We start from the raw sequence: 18,180 nt of genomic DNA on the forward strand, positions 1-18,180 counted from the left end.
AAAATGAAATGCAATTCAATATTCACTGCATCAGTAAATATGGAGAAGCTTATCAGGAGACTATTTCAATAGTAGAAATAGGAGGTCTTCAGAATATTAGCTAGGGCAATTGTGGTAGGAATGGAACAGAGTGAACAGATTTAAAGTGTTTGTTTTCTGTGACACTACTTATAAGTAGTGTATGAGAAATTCAAGTCTAACTTTTCATAAAAGGGAAAGCTAATGGTTCACATAATCAAAATAAAGGGTATGTCTGGCCTTAGAGCTGTTAGAACTATAATCTCAAATACCACCTGGTTGCCCTCTCTAATATTCCCATTCTCTCTCTTGGTGCCTACCCCTGTGACCAAAATGCTACACAAGAACAACTTGATTTGATTGGGAGTAAGAAACAATTTACTTCCAAGAATATGATAACTTTTTAAAGATGGCAGTGTAAGTAAACACGGTAACTCACTGACTCCCATAACCCCATGAAAATTACAACTAATTCATCAACACTAAACCAGTATTACATGAAATGTTGAAGATTCTTCTTTAGTAATAAGAAGAAAAACAAGAAAAATAGCAAGAAAATGAACAATAAAATGGTAGTAAATACATATCTATGAACAATAGAATTTAAAAATCAAAATAAACCGACAGTAAAAAGAACAAAATAAATAAATGAAAAAAGGAATCTAATGAACAACACAAACTGATGAATAAAATAGATCCACCTTATCTGGTTTGGCTCAGTGGATAGAGAGTCAGTCTGTGGACTGAAGGATCCCAGGTTCAATTCTAGTCAAGGGCACATCCTCAGTGTGCAGGAGGCAGCCAACCAATGATTATGTCTCAGCATTGATGTTTTCATCTCTCTCTCTCCCTCTTCCTTCCTCTCTGAAATCAATAAAAAAAATATATAAAGCAATAGATCCAGAGGCATGGATACATGGAACAGTCTGAGGAATCTCAGAGGGAGGGAGGCAGGAAGAGATTAACCAAAGAATTTATATGCATCTATGCATAGCCCATGGACACAGACAATAGGGTGGTGAAGGCCTGGGGTGGGGCAGGATCTGGGTGGAGGAGGGCAATGAGGGGGGGAAAGGGGAAGGGCGACATCTGCAATACTCTCAACAATAAAGTTTTTTTTTTTAAGTAGATGCATATGTTCCCTGACAGGAAAGAGATGTTGAGACAATAAATCAAGTAATGTAAACTATGGAGGCATAGTCTCTAAACAAATATCAGACATTTAATAAATACTAGAGGCCCAGTGCATAACAGTCGTGCACTGGGGGGAGAGGGAGAGGAAGTTTCCCTCAGCCCAGCCTACACCATCTAGCAGTCCTTAGCACTGCCACAGAAGCTGGAGAGGCTCCCACCACTGCTGCTGTACTCACCAGCCAGAAGCCAGGCTCACTATTCCTTATTGCTGCAGCCAGGCTCGCTATTCCTTAGTGCTGCCTCAGAGGCGCAGGCAGGAGAGGCACCTGCCATCTCCTCTGCATGCCAGCCTTGAGCCTGGCTTCTGGCTGAGCGGCACTGCCCCTGTGGGAGCGCACTGACCACAAGTGGACAGCTCCTGCGTTAAGTGTCTGCCCCCTGGTGATCAGTGCGCATCATAGCGATCCATCGTTCCACTGTTCGGTCAATTTGTATATTAGGGTTTTATTATATAGGATAGATAGAAGCTACAGAAGTCAGTGCCTTATTCTTCCAAATTGGAGGATGGAAATTTTGTACCTTGCTTTTCCTGTACTCAGTCTGTTCTTTTAATGTAGTTTTTTTTTTTTTAATATTTTATTGATTTTGTACAGAGAGGAAGGGAGAGAGATAGAGAGTTAGAAACATCAATGAGAGAGAGTCATCAATCAGCTGCCTCTTGCACACCCCCTACTGGGGATATGCCCGCAACTAAGGTACATGCCCTTGACCAGAATCGAACCCGGGACCTTTCAGTCCCCAAGCCGACGCTCTATCCATTGAGCCAAACCGGTTTCGGCTCAGTCTGTTCTTTTGATAATGAGGAATAGGGTATGTCAAGAATGATTCCCAAAGTCAGAATAACAAAAGTTTTATTATTTGTCTCTTTGAGTTGTCCATCCTTCATTTGATCACCATTAAATCTAATAATAAAGAGCTAATTATAGATGCCAAAATATTTTCCAAATAAAACAAACAAAAAACAACAGTAGAAAATCCACACTCAGAAAAACCAAATATACTCTTTCAATAATATATTAATATATTTATAGATAAGAAAGGTGATAACTCTGATCTTCCACATTTTTTTTTGAAAGCTGTATTTTTCCACTTGGACCTACAGGATCCAGTAAATGAGAATCTTAACAATATTTTAATGTGAACATCTAATCAAAGTAGGGTGCTAGATATAACAGAATGTTTGGTGTTTTTTATTTATTTTTTATTATTCATTTGGAAACTAAGCCATAGAAAGCATATTGCGTGTGAGAAGTGATAGAGTTGAAGTTAACAGAAAAAGGTGATTTTTGCTGTCTTGCCCTTTCTCCAATGCACTCCATTCTCAAGAGTAGAGAATTCTACTTAAAGTGCAGATCTTACCAACTCTAACCTTGATGCAGAAATCAAACTTATTAGTCTTGTGAGATAGTCAAGCTTCAGGAAATCATTATGCCAAACAAACTGTGCTTCTCAACAGACCCTGTGTGCATATCTTTTATCAAACCTAAACTCATGTTACTACCTTTCTCTTTATTCTCCAAACTTTTTACCCATATGTACTGACAATACTTAGCCCTTCACAGTTTTCCTTGGCTTGGCATGATTTGTTTATATGAAAGTCTTCCCTTCTCAGCTCTTCATTGCAGAATTAAGTATATAGAATGACACATGATAAGTACTCAAGGGTAAAAATAAACTTAGATGGGGCACCAAAGATTGCTATCAGGATTAAGCAACCCATGCCCCATAGTACTACAGGAATCATTGTGTTAGAAGTCTTGGATTGCACAGCAGTACCCAAAAGTGACTGATTAGGACAAGGACAAAACAACTTGGGGAAGACCACATCCTAGCTTCATTCTGGTACTGACTTCTATTTTGTTAGTAACAAGTAGTTTTGAATACTTCACTCCTAATTTTCTGTCTATACTAAAATGTGACATTTTCTATTTCATTGGAGTATCTTGGGAAAAATCTGATATTTTATCTCCCAAGTTTAGTTTCTATAGTACACGTACATAATTATACTCAATAAAATTCACTTGAGTTTACTCCTTTTACCCCTTATTTATTTATTTATGACATTTTATGGGAAATTATTTAAGTTATGAAACATTCTATTTCCAAGTATATCTTCAAGTCAGACTTCCCTAGATTTCACCAATCACAAGTCATCTATTTTATATACTTCCATTGGGCTTTGTAACTCTACTTTTACCATAGTTCTTTGTACATATCTGCTGCTCTTTACAGACTAGTGCTTTTGGAGAGTGGATCATAATTAACCTGGAGTTTTGGTAGTAATTTGGACTCCAGAAATCTACCCTATGGGAACAGAAGCTCTACAGATGAGTGCTAAAACTGACATTTTTTACAAGCTTTCTAGGTGATTCTTAGGCCTACTAAAGTTCCAGAACATTTCCCCTAGACTGAGACACCTTTAAAGAGATTCATGTTTCATTCTTTGTGGAGTCTTTCTTCCTTTATATCTGTTGCCCAGGATTTAGTAGCCATTTAATAAAAGTTTTAAACATTAATTTAAGGTGGGCACAAGGAGATCTTGAAACAGAAGCCATAGCTGCAAATTGCAAGAATTTTGTAACACCATCCACAACTTAGTTTTCAGTAAATATTACTTTAAAGGCAAAGGAAAGCAATAAAAAGTTTTAAGGATGTCAAATGCATAATTTCCCTTCTTTCCACATTGCCAAATGCACTATTGAGTTTTCAGAATATATATATATATATATATATATATATATATATATATATATATATATATAAGAGCCTAAGCAACCATTATGACCAAACAACCAGTCAACCGATTGCTACACTAACCAGCATGGGGAAGACTCTCAATACAGGAGCTGCCCACTGGAGGTCAGTGTGCTCCCACAGCCAACTTCCCAGGGACAGCAAACTTCCTGTGGTCCTTCCCCCAGCCAGCCAGGTGGTCAGTGCGCTCCCACAGCCAACTGCCTGTGGTCCCTCCCCCTAGCTGGCCAGCCCCAATCTGCCCCAAGTGGGACTGGGCAAGATGGCCCCAATTGGCCCCAAATGCCATCCAGGCCAAAGGACCCCACCCATGCACATATTTGTGCACCAGGTGTCTAGTTGTATAATAAAAGGTATAGCTTTTAATATTTACAACACCAAAAAAATGAACTCTATGTAGCAATTCTTAATAAGAATGAGAAAAATGTTCTTACGCTTCATCCCTGCTGCTTTTAATGTATGTATACTATGTTTAATAATCTGATCCCCTTAATTTACATAAATTAAAATGATCTCAAATTAGATTTCCTGGAGCACTGTTCCAAATAAATAACTTTAAAAGATAATGCAGAGTCTTAGTCACAAATCATGCCACTGCTGCCATTTGCAGGTTCTGCACCTTTCTAAAAAATTACCCTTTGTAAATAATTTTTTTCCAATGGAGTCAGAGTTTGTATAACTATAACCATCTGCATTTTTATATAATATCCAGAATAACACCAAAAGGTAACATCTGTATATACCAGGTGTACTGGTTGATAATGAGGATTTTTTTCAATAGATGGAGTTACACATATGTTGATATGTATGCTATTTTGTTCTATTGACAGCAAGCTTCAAACTTCATATGTCAAATTTTCTAAAGGTGTTAACATCATAGATGTTTTTATGCTTAAAAATATTGAATTTTGTGCCAAAAAAGCATTTGTAGGAAGTTTTAATTCATTATTTTATTTTGAAGAAAAGTGCTGCTGAAAGTTATCATATATTTTGGGAAGCTTATGGTGAATATGCTTCATTTCAAGATACTTGTGAATACTGGTTTAACACTTTAAAAGTGTTGATTTCGATGTAAAAGACAAAGAACAAAGAACATCCAGGTCAACTGAAAAAGTATGAAGACCAACAATTATAAGCATTAATGGATGAAGATGTGTGTCAAACTAAAAAACAACTTGCAGAAAGATTAAATGTTACTCAGCAAACAATTTCCAATTATCTACAAGCAATGGAAAATATTTTAAAAGAAGGAAAATGGGTGCCACATCAACTGAACTAAAGACAAATGGAAAACCAAAAAGTCATCAGTAAAAAAAAGCCATCAATGGCACAAAAGTATTTTTTGCATCAAATTGTGACTGGCGATGAAAAATGGATTTATTTTGAGCATCCCAAATGTACAAAACCATCAATATTGACTGCAAGGCCAAATTGCTTTGGAAAGAAGACAATGCTTTGCGTTTTGTGGGATCAGGAAGGTGTGGTGTATTATGAGCTTCTAAAACCAGGTGAAATAGTTAATACTGATTGTACTGACAAATAATTAATTTGAACCACACTTTTATCATAAAACTATCAGAATGGGCCAGAAGACACGGCAAAGTTTGCTTCATGATAACATACCATCACATGCTTTAAAACCAGTTAAAGACATATTAAAAGATATTGCCTTGGAAGTATTAACCCACCTGCTGTATTAACCAGAACTTGCTCCTTCAAATTACTACTTGTTCAGATAGATGGCACATGCACTTTCTGAGCAGCAATTAAAAAGGTACAAAGAAGTGGAAAATTGGGTCTCTGAATGGTGTGCCTCAAAACAAAAGAAGTTCTATTGAGACGATATCCACCAATTACCTGAAAGATGGAGGAAATATGTAGCTAGCAATGGACATTACTTTGAATGAAGCACTTTTGAACGTTTCTCTTGAAATTACCATGTTTTCTTTTATTAAAAAATCTGCATCATTAACTGGTACACCTAGAATAAAAAGCCAGCAACTGTAATGCCATAATAACCATAATGACCATTCGCTATGACGTCCAGTGTGGCCAACCAACTGTCCTGATCAGGGGGTAGGGCCACCAGCCAATCTCCTGTGGCCCCTCCCCTGCTCGGCCAACCTCCGATCAGACTGTCCCACCAGATCAAGGGTGAGGCTGGTTGGACAAACACCCCCCTGAACTTCCCCCAGGCTGGCCCCACCCTCAATGGGCCCCCACCACCCTGATCAGCCTGCAGGCCCTCCCCTGGCCAGCCCACCCTTGATCACCTGTAGCCCCTCTCCCTGGCCCATCTGCACCTGATCACCCCCCACCCCAATAGGGGTCAGGGTTTGCCAGCCAACCACCCATGCCCCCCCCCTCAGGCTGCTGGCCCCTGATTGGCACCCCCACTCCTTTCAGCCCCTCCTCATGGCCAACCCCACCCCCAATCGGCCTTTCAACCCCTATCAAAGGCAGGGCCAGCTAGCAAATCACCTATTCCCCCTCTCCCCCACAGCTGGCCCAACCCTGATTGGGACCTGACCAAGGTGCGCCAGTCGCCCAGTCCAACCTCCCACCATCTCCTCCTCCCAACAGGCCCAGCTCTAATCTACTCCAATTGGAGCCAGGCCGGCTTGACCCAACCCATGCAAGAATTCATGCACTGGGCCCCTAGTAATACATAAGAAGTTTCCTTCTCATCCTTAGTGCAAAGCAGTTTTAAGCACATTCCATTTTATTTATTTATTTTAAATATTTTTATTGATTTTTTACAGAGAGGAAGGGAGAGAGATAGAGAGCTAGAAACGTCGATGAGAGAGAAAGACTGACCAGCTGCCTCTTGCACACCCCCTACTGGGGATGTGCCCGCAACCAATGTACATGCCCCTGACCTGAATTGAACCTGGGACCTTTCAGTCCACAGACCGATGCTCTACCTCTGAGCCAAACTGGTTTCGGCGAGCACATTACATTTTAAATTAAATACTTTAACATTAATTTTGAGCATATAATTTTATATTTCTATACTGTATAACTCTCATATGTATCACTACATTTGGTCCTCAAACCATCCTGTGAGACTAATAAGCTGCTATTATTAATTTAGTGTTACAAATGAAGAAAATGGACTTCAGGGTAGCCCAAGGCACACCATTAAAGCTTAAATTCACATCTTCTGAAATATAAAGCATGTTCATTCCACCATATCAGAGTTTCTCAGGACTGCCACAATTATGACATATATCCTTAAAGTGTAACTACCCACTTGACCCCACCAACTTCAAGTGGTGTGACTGATCATACACAGACAAGCTGGCCATTCCAATTCTTTACAGGTGCCTTTCAGAGATGGTGAGGTCCTATAGAACAGGCAGTACCTACTTCACATACATACAAAGCCAGGCCAGCCTAGACTCCCTATCAGAAAATGTTGACAGAAAATATGCAACATTTTTGTCTTATTTTTCAATTACCGTTAGCATGCAATATTATATTAGTTTCAGGTTTGCAACATAGTAATTATACATTTATATAACATACAAAATGAAACACCAATAATTCTAGTACCCATCTGACACTATAAATAGTAATTATATTATTGATTATACTAGAGGCCCAATTCATGAAATTAGTGCATGGGAGGAGCGGGGGAGGAATCCCTCAGCCCAGCCTGCACCCTCTCCAATCTGAGACCCCTTGAGGGATGTCCAACTGCCCATTTAGGGTCGGGCCTAAACAGGCAGTCGGACATCCCAGGACTGCTGGCTCCCAACTGCTCATCTGCCTAGCTTCCTGATTGCACCTACCCACTTCTGCCTGCCAACCTGATCACCCCCAGCATCTGGGGAAGGAAGGCCTACTCTTGCACAAATTTCATGCATTGGGCCTGTAGTCATAAATAATGCTGCAGTGTACATAGGAATCGTATGTCTTTTCATATTAGTGTTTTGGATTTATTTGGATAAATACCCAAAAGTCTAATTGCTGGGTCATTTGCTAGGTCTATTTTTAATTTATTGAGGAACCTCGATACTGTTTTCCATACTTGCTGCCCCAATTTACAGTCCCACCAATATTTCATAAAAAGAGTTCCTTTTTCTCTACATCCTGGTTAACATTAGTTGTTTGCTGATTTATTGATGATAGCCATTCTGACAGGTGTGAGGTGACATCTCATTGTCATTTTAATTTGCATTTCTCTGCTGATTAGTGACATTTAGCATATTCTCATATGTCTGTTTGCCATCTGTATGTCCTCTTTGGAGAAATATCTATTCAGGTCCTCTACCCACTTTTTAATTGGTTGTTTATCTTTCTGTGTTAAGTTGTATTCCTTATATATTTTGAATATTAACCCCCTTATTGGATGTATTGTTGGGGAATATCTTCTCTGATTTATTAGGTTGTTTTTCATTTTGTTGATGATTTCCATTGCTGTGCACAAATTTTTTAGTTTGGAAAAAAATCATTTTTAGTTTGATGTAGTCTAATTTGCTTATTTTTATTTTGTTTTCCTTGCCCAGTGATACATACCAAATATATATATAACATTATATATAATATATATTACTAGTAATATATATATATATATATATATATATATATATATATATATATGAAATGTCATAGAATTTATAGCTGATGTTTGGAGAACATATGAACTGGTCCCTGCTGTTACCTGGAAGTCTAAAATGAAATACAGGCTAGGGTGATCCATGGGGGGAATAACTGTCATGGCCAGAGTTTAATGGCAATTAAACTTTTTTCCATGGGCAACAATAAATACTAATGAAAGTCAATGGATGGAAATCATTCTGAAAAGGCGAAGCCCAAGAGATTTGGCTACCATGGAAGTGATATCTCCAAACAAATGCACATGAGGAGGACAAGGCTAGAATAAATCAAAATTAGTTCAGAGGATGTATCACCATGGAAAGATGGTGCAATACAATGTCCCTATGGTAGGAATTACTCCAGAGAATCTTAAAACCATTTCACAAGAGAAAGAGCCAGCACTGTGGCATGCATGACATGCAGAGCATGCCAATATAAGATTAATACTGCCCCAGTCAGGTAAAGTCTTGTCCATTTGTTTTCATCCATTCTATCAGGAGGTTCCACGTGAAAACAGATATAGCATAATGCATGGAATAGGAGGACAAGAGCTGAGAGGTATGCAAAAAAATACATCATCTTTATCCCCTTCTCAGTCCTGCTTCTTTCCCTCTCCCTTCCTATCCACAGATGTTGATCCCAAGAGCACTTCAGTCTGCTCACTGATCTCCATTTCAAAGTCTGATTCTCAGGAACACATCTTGCAACAGCTCCACCTTCCCTACTGTATGCTTCTGAGTCCAGGTTAGGCCAAGAGCTGTAATGGGAGAGAGCAGATATTAATTGAAAGATACTCAAGTTCTGGTTTTCCTCTGATTCAGCTTTTTAATACTTAAGATTGAGATTGTTCATTAAAAACAATACATGACTAAAACATTTATGAAATCTGCCTGAGGATCTGTGTAAATACAAGAAGGGAGATGTTACAGAATGGACTTGAAAGTCACTATTGTGACCAAAAAAATTAATGATTTACCCCCACTGAGTCCATCCTGGTCAATAAATTAAGTCACACCACAGTTTACCTGGTATCAAAGCTTCATTCTTCTCTAGCATTCAGTTTTGGAGATATTGTTGGTACCTTCAAATTTGTCTTCATACCGGTAGGAAGCCATAGAGTGATTCCAGAGATGTTGCCAGAACTCAGAAAGGGTTTGTCACTCCTTTGGATGAGCTTTCAGAAGGGTTTGTTTGATGGTTCATTTGTTTATCCTAATGGTGGCAGCTCTTCATTCAATGAACCCTTTTGTTTATTTCAGGATATATTTAAAAGTGACACCATCAAACCTTCTGAATCAGGTAGGTAATAACATTCTCAGTCCAACATCTATTTTAAAGCAAAGGTATAAGAAAAATGTCCTAATTTGGTTAGATAATTGCCTGTAAAAGTAAGAAGAATTCTGAACATATTTTGAGCAATGGCAGGATCTTTAGGACAAAATGAATATATATATATGTGTGTGTGTGTGTGTGTGTGTGTGTGTGTGTGTGTGTGTGTGTTTGTGTGTGTGTGTGTGTGTGTGTAAGTTCTGGTATGTTTGTTTTTCAGGCATCATCTATCTTGAATTGTTATCTATGCTACTATTTGATAATTCAGGAAGACTCTGAAGATGGAAGGTGATCCCCTAGTGCTGTGTACTAGCAATGATGTCAAAAGGAGAACAGCAAATACATTATTCAAGGCAAAGAGCCTCACACTGGGCTTTGTATTAGGCACCCTCTCTTAGTTATCAAATTGCAAAAACCCAGACATTTGGAAATTTCTTATGCTATTGGAACATATAAAATATCACTCCATCCCCACCACTGTCACATATACTTGAATTACAAAATGTAGAGAAATTTTACATAAGGCATGACAAATATTTACTTCTGAAATTAATAAAATGAGATTTGGACAAGAAATCATTTTTACATGCATTAGCACTGGTAGAGTGCAAACCTCAACAAACCAGCAATCTTGAGCTCTGAGGTCCAGAAAGAACAGAGAAAATTGGATAACCTGACAACTGGTTGCTTTTACTTTTCTTCCCCATAGAGAACCTAGAAGATTTAAACATCACCCACCTTATTGTTGTCCTCAAATATCACCCAATATAAAAAGAAGTTAAAATATAAAAGCATTTACAATCGTGTACCTTTTCCCTTAGTACTACAATTTAGAATAGAATGGAACCCATAGCTGAATTCAAGGGTATGTATCTACTAGGACAAGACACTAGGCATGGGGATAGGAGAGGGGGCATTTTTAATACCTCAGCTTTAAGTGTAGAGCTCAGCATGTAAAAATTCTGACATCAGAATAAGAATAATCAATACAGTTTTATTTTCCTCCACAAAGCAAAGAGCAAGCATTTACAGAGCAACTGTGATGAGCCTGGCACTGAGTTTGACACATCCAGGGAATAAGATAGGAGTGAGACATGGATCATGCTCTTGAAACACTCACACTGTAGAGAGGGAAGTAGACACATAAATAATTACAGAACACTGTGATACATGCTCTAACAGCCCTATAATAGCAGTTGTCACTATTATATTTAGTAAAGAATTAGTGTGGCCATGTTGTAGATACATCACTGACATTACCAACTCATAATCATGACTATTATCTGTTGTGTCTACCCACTTCTGTCCTAAATTACCCCTAAATGAACCTCTCCTGTGTACTCTTTTATTAGAAGACTACATTGTTTTACAATCCAAATTATAGTATTAATTTTTAAATATCCATTATTATATACAAAACTTCATAAGAGATGTCAAATATGCTCTTACATTAGCTAGATAAATAAAGTTCTGAAACACAGACTACACTAGAAATGAATAGATTTTGACAAAGAAATAACAGTATAGAGGTGTTTGTTTCTAACTACAAAAATATCCTGTTACATCAACTCATCATCAGTCTCCCAAGGATTCCAAAAAGCAGCTAAGGCAATAGTCAGAGTATGCCATTACCTCTTACTATTTCTGTCTCAAAGAAATGAATTCAGTATTTCAGTTATATTCTTCCCCATGGGACAGAATAGCTAGTGAATTATTTATTTTAAAAGGAATTAAAAATGCTAGCATTTCCATAATTTTGTCTAATTTTTTATCAGTGAAAATAAAAATAATTTTTTTTAATTGAAACACATGTAGGTCGCAAACACTTAACTCCCTCAATTCTGATTTTAAATTTTGAACAAGATATTCCTTTGGAAGGCTGGCTCTAAAAACAATTTAATGTTATTGTATCATCCTCAGAGAAAATCACGATCTTAATAAAAAAAACTCATTTTTTGACATATCTAAAAGATAATCTGTACTGGATATTTCAAAAGAAAAATTTGGAGGGAGAGGAATACTCGGAATACTTCTGTAGGTGGTTTACACATAAGCCCTAGTGAACAATTTTAACAGAAACTCATTAGGATAGCAGTGATGGGCACTTCTTGCAAACTCACCTGTAAATGGAATGTTTGATGTGATATGTGATGACTGTAAAAAAAAAAATAGGTGAGCCTTATTTCCAAGCACTCAGCATGAAGAGAAACTCAAAGAAAGAATATTCTCATGCCTTCCCACACAATTTTAGAGCCCAATCTGAAGAAGATGCCGGCAATGCTAATCTAGAAATTTCGGAGGCCACACAACTGTCCAATAGCTTCCAACTTGACCATGAAAGCTGCTTAGAAGCTTACTCTGTGCTTGGGTGGTTGGGAGGGTGTGCTTGGGGTGGGGAGGAAGGTTAGAGGTGTCAGAGGTGCCTGGAGCCCTCAGCTGGTAGGTGACCCCGTGTCTGCTGATCTCTTACGGGCAAGTTTACTTCTGTGTCTGGAAGGGAATCAAGTCACCAGGAAAAGTACAGTGGGAGGTGGGCAGGGCTAGGGCAATGCCTGGACATGTGTTTCTGTGCCCATGCTGCTTCTCTGCCCACAATCGTGTGAGTGGGTAGATGTGCTGTTTGTCCTGGGGATGGGGGCTGCTCACCTGGCTGGCACAACTGCAGGGATGGGAGGTGGGTGCCAGCCCTGGAAGGGATCAGGGAATGGGCTTAAGGCTGATGCACTTTCCCCATGTCAAGGCTTCCACAGAGCAGCTTTACTGAACCCACGTCTGTGTCACATCTAATCCCAGGACAGATGCATGGATTCTGAAGTGACTTTCCCTACACCCTGAGATCAGGTGGAGGGAGGGGTGGGGTGAGAGGGCAGGAGTTGTGGGGACATTCTTATTCTGCTAAAAAGCTTATGCAAATGTGACCATAGACATGCCATTTCCCACAGCCAGCTCCTGCTCCACCTTTGCTTGTCTTTGTGAGATGGAAGAGTGGGTACAGGGGAGGCCTTCCCATGTCCAGCTACTTCTATTGGCAAGTATTTATTCTGGGGGCTCTACACCCCACATTGTCCCGGTTAACTGGGAATAACATAGCAGGTAGAGAAGCCTGCCTAAAGCCTTTTCTCGGGAGCTGACATTTCCAAAGCCCACTTAAGCTGAGCAAAAGACACTGTGGTCCATATACCTCCCTGAGTCCCAAGTTCCAATTGAAGAAAAATTGAATAAGTAAGCTCTGTTAAGAAGGAAATACCTTTTCCCCATTTCTGATTTTAGTTTGGAAGGATTTTTTTTTCCTAAGCATATTCCTCATCTTCTGATCTCTCTTCACTCTTTTACTCAAACTACCTTGGGATGGTGAAGTAATTTATTAATTGATAAATTTCAGAAGATTAGGCCCAGTCCATGCTTCCTTCTCCTTGTTTCTGGCTGTCTTCTGTTACTCCAGGAATTATGTCCCTTTAAGAGGGTATGGGGAGCTTTTCTTCCCTAGTGCTACCCTAGTGACTGGTTGGGTAAATGTACCTATTTTAGGAGTTCTGGAATAGCAAGTGCAGTTAGCTAACTGACTTAAGGCCACATCCTCCAAGCTGGCTTCTAAAGGTTATAAAGGTGATATTTTGATGCCTTGTACCATTTCTTTGCTTTCTCAAATTGTTCCAAACCTGGTGGGAAAGAGTGGTGTCACCTTAGGGATCCCAGTAAACACCACTGCATAAGACCAAAGATTATGCTCATCTTCACTGCTATGTGTGTCTAACATGGTAGGTTAGTCGTAAATTTATTAGCAAATGAAATGTAAAGGGAAAGATCCTGGAAGGCTTCTGGGAAAGACTCCCTTACCCTTAAAAATAAATTTCAAGAAAGGAAGTCTCTCCTCAGGCTTTTGTGTGCATGGAACAGACTGATAGGTCTAAGAGTAAAGGAGGGGGAGGGAACAGGGAGAGATCAACCAAAGAATATACTATACATACATATACACATAACCCATGGACACAGACAAAAATGTGGCGAAGGCCTAGGAGGGGCCAGAGCAGGATAGAGGGGGACAAAAGGGGCATCTGTAATAATCAACAATAAAAAATATGGATTTATGTATCTATATATCTAGATACATCCTTTCTGAAAACTATGAGCACTTTATCAGCAAGTTATATGTAAATATGTGAGCCTTATAATCTTCTATTACTGTCCATTTGGATTGCTATAACAAAATACCATAGACTATATGGCTTATGAACAACAGATATTTATTTCTTTTAATTCTGGAGGCTAGAAGACCAATATCTAGGTGCCAGAAGATTCAGTGTCTGGTGAACACTAGTTTTCAGATTCATAGACTGCAGTCTTTTTCAGGTGTCCCCTCACATGGTGGAAGTGGTGAGGGGCCTCTCTGGGTTCTTATAGGGGCAGAAACTTCATTCATGGGTCTCCACCCTTATGACCTAATTACCTCCTAAGGCCCCACTACCAAATACCCTCACATTGGAGATTAGGTTTCAACATTTGAATGGGGGGGAGGGGGAGGCACAAATTTTCAGGCAATAGCAATTACACATTAAAAAACAATGCCTTTGTAGTTAAGTAAACTGAACCTGTTGAAAGAAAACCCTCAGGAATTTTATTCCTTACATCAACACTTCAAAAGATCTCTCCCTAATGAGTGACTCAGATTGTAGAATAATTGTAATTTTTATTTCCCATATCAAGATGTCTACATCCTTTTAGCTTTATTATACTTCAAATAAATTATTAAGAATGTATGCAGCACAATAATTAAACATGAAATCCAGCTCACAGGCAATGAAGTATAAAACCAGAAATTGATTCTTAATTCTTTTGACAATTATAAAATAATAAAGTGAAAAGTTTGACCTTACAGTTTTTAAAGACATTTCTGAAAGCTAGGACTTTGAATTCATATACTGTATTTCTAGTGACCTAATATTTGTTAACATAAAACTTCCAATAGTAAACTCATCAACTGGACTCTTTTTACAGTTTCATTATAGACCAAGATTATCTGTTTGTACTAAAGTCTTATTAGTTTATCACATACATCATTGCCTCCCAGAGAGCAATGATTGAGATTTGTCCAAGTGTGTGAATTGCATAAATCATACATTTCCTCCTATAGGTTTCAGTAACCTCAATATTTGACACTATATGTCAACAATGAAATATCAATAAGACTTTATGTAATAAATATGTTGTTATTCTAAAGAACTACTAGAACCCAATAGACATGACTCAGTGGTTAACCAGAGTCACCAAAATAAATTCAATAAAAAGGAATAAAATGATTATGGTCCTCTGGAAACAGTGGAGCCTATGAAAGGCTAAATGTCCATAATGATGCTCAAAAGGGATAATATAAATTGAGCAAGAAACAAGTTGTATAAAATGCATATATAATTGTAATCATCAGATAAACACTGTCAGGGTGACTGGAGTCTGGATAGTAAATCAGATCTGTGTGCTTCCTCACCTTCTGGAAACTTGGGGGAAGATATTGCATAAGCACCTGAGCTCATCTTCAAATTTTCACATTGCTGATGAGCTTGATTCAAAAATGGAGTCACATATTTTGCTAATTTCTTCCTGAATAACACAAAACTCACATATAAAAAGATGGTGGTGCAGTAAGTTCAGATGTGTTGGGAACCTCTCCTGTGTAGATTTTTGCAGCTATATGTTCCCAGGGACCTTATGTATCCAAAAGAAGCTTTGTTGAAATATTAAAGATCTAAGACTTTATACTACACTTCAAGAAAAAAATAGGTGTTTTATTCACTAAAAATAACGCATGCAAGAAAGAAGACAACTTAATACTAACAATGGTTATTGAGGAAAATATATTGTCTCAATAATTATTCGTAATGTGGTTATGAAATTAAGTAAATTATTAAATTAAAGTTCTAAAAATGGCATAGTATAAACAATTTAAAATATTTTGAACTCTAGAAAAGGGCAGTGGTTTCAATATTTCAGCTTTGTTGATCCAGCATAACTCCACCTCATAAGGACAGTATTGCTTGCAGATGTGCTCCCTTCTAGGAAGTCTGGGGCCAAGTGATCTGTACTCTGGAGGAGCAGTAGGGGAAATAAAAAACATAAAGTATGCTAAAGTCCTTGTCTTGTTGGGCTGAGAGTGCTGTATGTAACTGTTTATTTCTTGGCATTGATAAGAAAATATGTTTCCAAATGTAGTGCCTAGAGTTCTTGGGCCCAATTCCTAACTCAATTATAGGACATAAAGGGTTACTTACTGAAATGGAGGCTGAGGCTCTATTGATACTTCAGGCCTAGAGAGGCTCAAAGCCACTGATATGCCCCCAAACAATGGCCAAGGATATGGGAGATTGGCTAAAGAGGACTCAAACTACAGAAACTGGAAAGGTGTAAATTAAGTTGATGTTGACAACCACTGCTATTAAGGAAAAAAAAGTGTTAAGAAGCATTTGATTTGAGGTGAGGGGTTAATATCAATCTCAAAGTTAAATAATTTTAGAGAAGAGTCAAAATGTCCCTTTTCAATATTTCAATAAACATCAAATGCCTTAAACTTTCAATGTAAAGAAATAAAAAGAGGAAGAAGAATAAGTCTGTTTCTAAAGGTTTGTGACTAGAATATTCCTGCTCCCTGAAGATGCAGGTCTTCCCTAATGAAAAATTATCAGGACAGAAAAATAACTTACCTTGTAAATCTTATATTGAAACTATTTCACTATAGTTGCAGATGCATGAGTGATCCCAGACAAGATCAGCAGGAAAATAACCCAGCTGAGTCCATCCCAAATTGCCAAATCATGGGGTTGTGAGCCTACTTCTTTGCACTTCAATGGTTGGGTAGAACTCTGAGAAAACAGACACAAGTAGAGAATAAAATAAATGAAAATGAAGAAAGGAGAAAATGTTGATTTGTAAATAGCAAGGAAACCAGTCCGACTAGAGTAGATGGGCCACAGGAAAATAAAAAGAAAACAGGAATGGTTATGTAGGAAGGTCATAGAGGACTTGGATGTCAGGAGTTGACATTTAGATTTAATTAGGAATTGAGTCATATGAAGAAAATTATATATATATATATATATATATATATATATATATATATATATATTTATATAATATATTTTATTGATTTTTTTACAGAGAGGAAGGGAGAGAGATAGAGAGCTAGAAACGTCAATGAGAGAGAAACATCAACCAGCTGCCTCTTGCACACCCCCTACAGGGGATGTGCCTGCAACCAATGTACATGCCCTTGACCAGGATCGAACCTGGGACCTTTCAGTCCACAGACCGCGCTCAACCACTGAGCCAAACCGGCTTCGGCTGAAGAAAATTATATTTTATGGAGATATTCTGGAAGCGATAAACAGGATAGACAAGAGTAGTGAGGGTTTGAGAGGTTGGAGGAAGAACATAAAATCTAGATGATGAGAGCCTGAGCAAGGGGAGTAAGACTGGTAAGGAACACATCAATAGTAGACATATTGAAAAGCGAATTTTTTAAAATTTATTTTCTTACTATAAAGGTATTAGAGGCCCAGTGCATAAAATTTGTGCACGGGTAGGGTTCCTAGCAGCTGCCAACCAGGGCCTTCCTTCATTCTGCGCCGACCGCTGGTGGTCAGCACACATCATAGCTAGAGATCAAACTCCAGGTTGGTTGAACTCCCAAGGGGACACTTTGCACATAACTATAAAGTGTTAATAAAAAGTATATAAAGTAGAAAAATAATATATACACATATATATATATATCAGCATTCAATATTCTAGATGTCTATATCTATGTCTATATATCAGTGCAATCAGTATTACAAATTATATTTCAAACTCTTAAATCACTATAGGAAAAAGGAGGACAAGTACTTTGACAAATCTAGCAAGAAGAGAAAAATAATAAAATGATTAATAAATATTATGGAATTATAATAACTATGAACGTTTTAATTATGAATTAAAAGGCAGCATTTTTAGGTGAGGAAAAATATCTCATCATATACTGGTGTTTTTTTTTGTTGTTGTTGTTGTTGTTGTTTTAAATATATTTTATTGATTTTTCACAGAGAGGAAGAGAGAGGGATAGAGAGTTAGAAACATCGATGAGAGAGAACCATCGATCAGCTGCCTCCTGCACACCGCCTACTGAGGATGTGCCCGCAACCAAGGTACATGCCCTTGCCCGGAATTGAACCCGGGACCTTTCAGTCTGCAGGCCGACGCTCTATCCACTGAGCCAAACTGGTCTCGGCTCATCATGTACTGTTTTAAAAAACATAC

General features: G+C 38.2%; 1 pseudogene; it reads left to right on the forward strand.

Annotated features, from left to right (window-relative positions):
• Positions 1-18,180, forward strand: part of LOC118721924 — a 33,474-nt pseudogene that overhangs the window by 14,176 nt on the left and 1,118 nt on the right.

The sequence above is a fragment of the Pipistrellus kuhlii genome, unplaced genomic scaffold (genome assembly GCF_014108245.1).
Source record: "Pipistrellus kuhlii isolate mPipKuh1 unplaced genomic scaffold, mPipKuh1.p scaffold_m20_p_19, whole genome shotgun sequence".
In the NCBI taxonomy this organism is placed as follows: Eukaryota; Metazoa; Chordata; class Mammalia; order Chiroptera; family Vespertilionidae; genus Pipistrellus; species Pipistrellus kuhlii.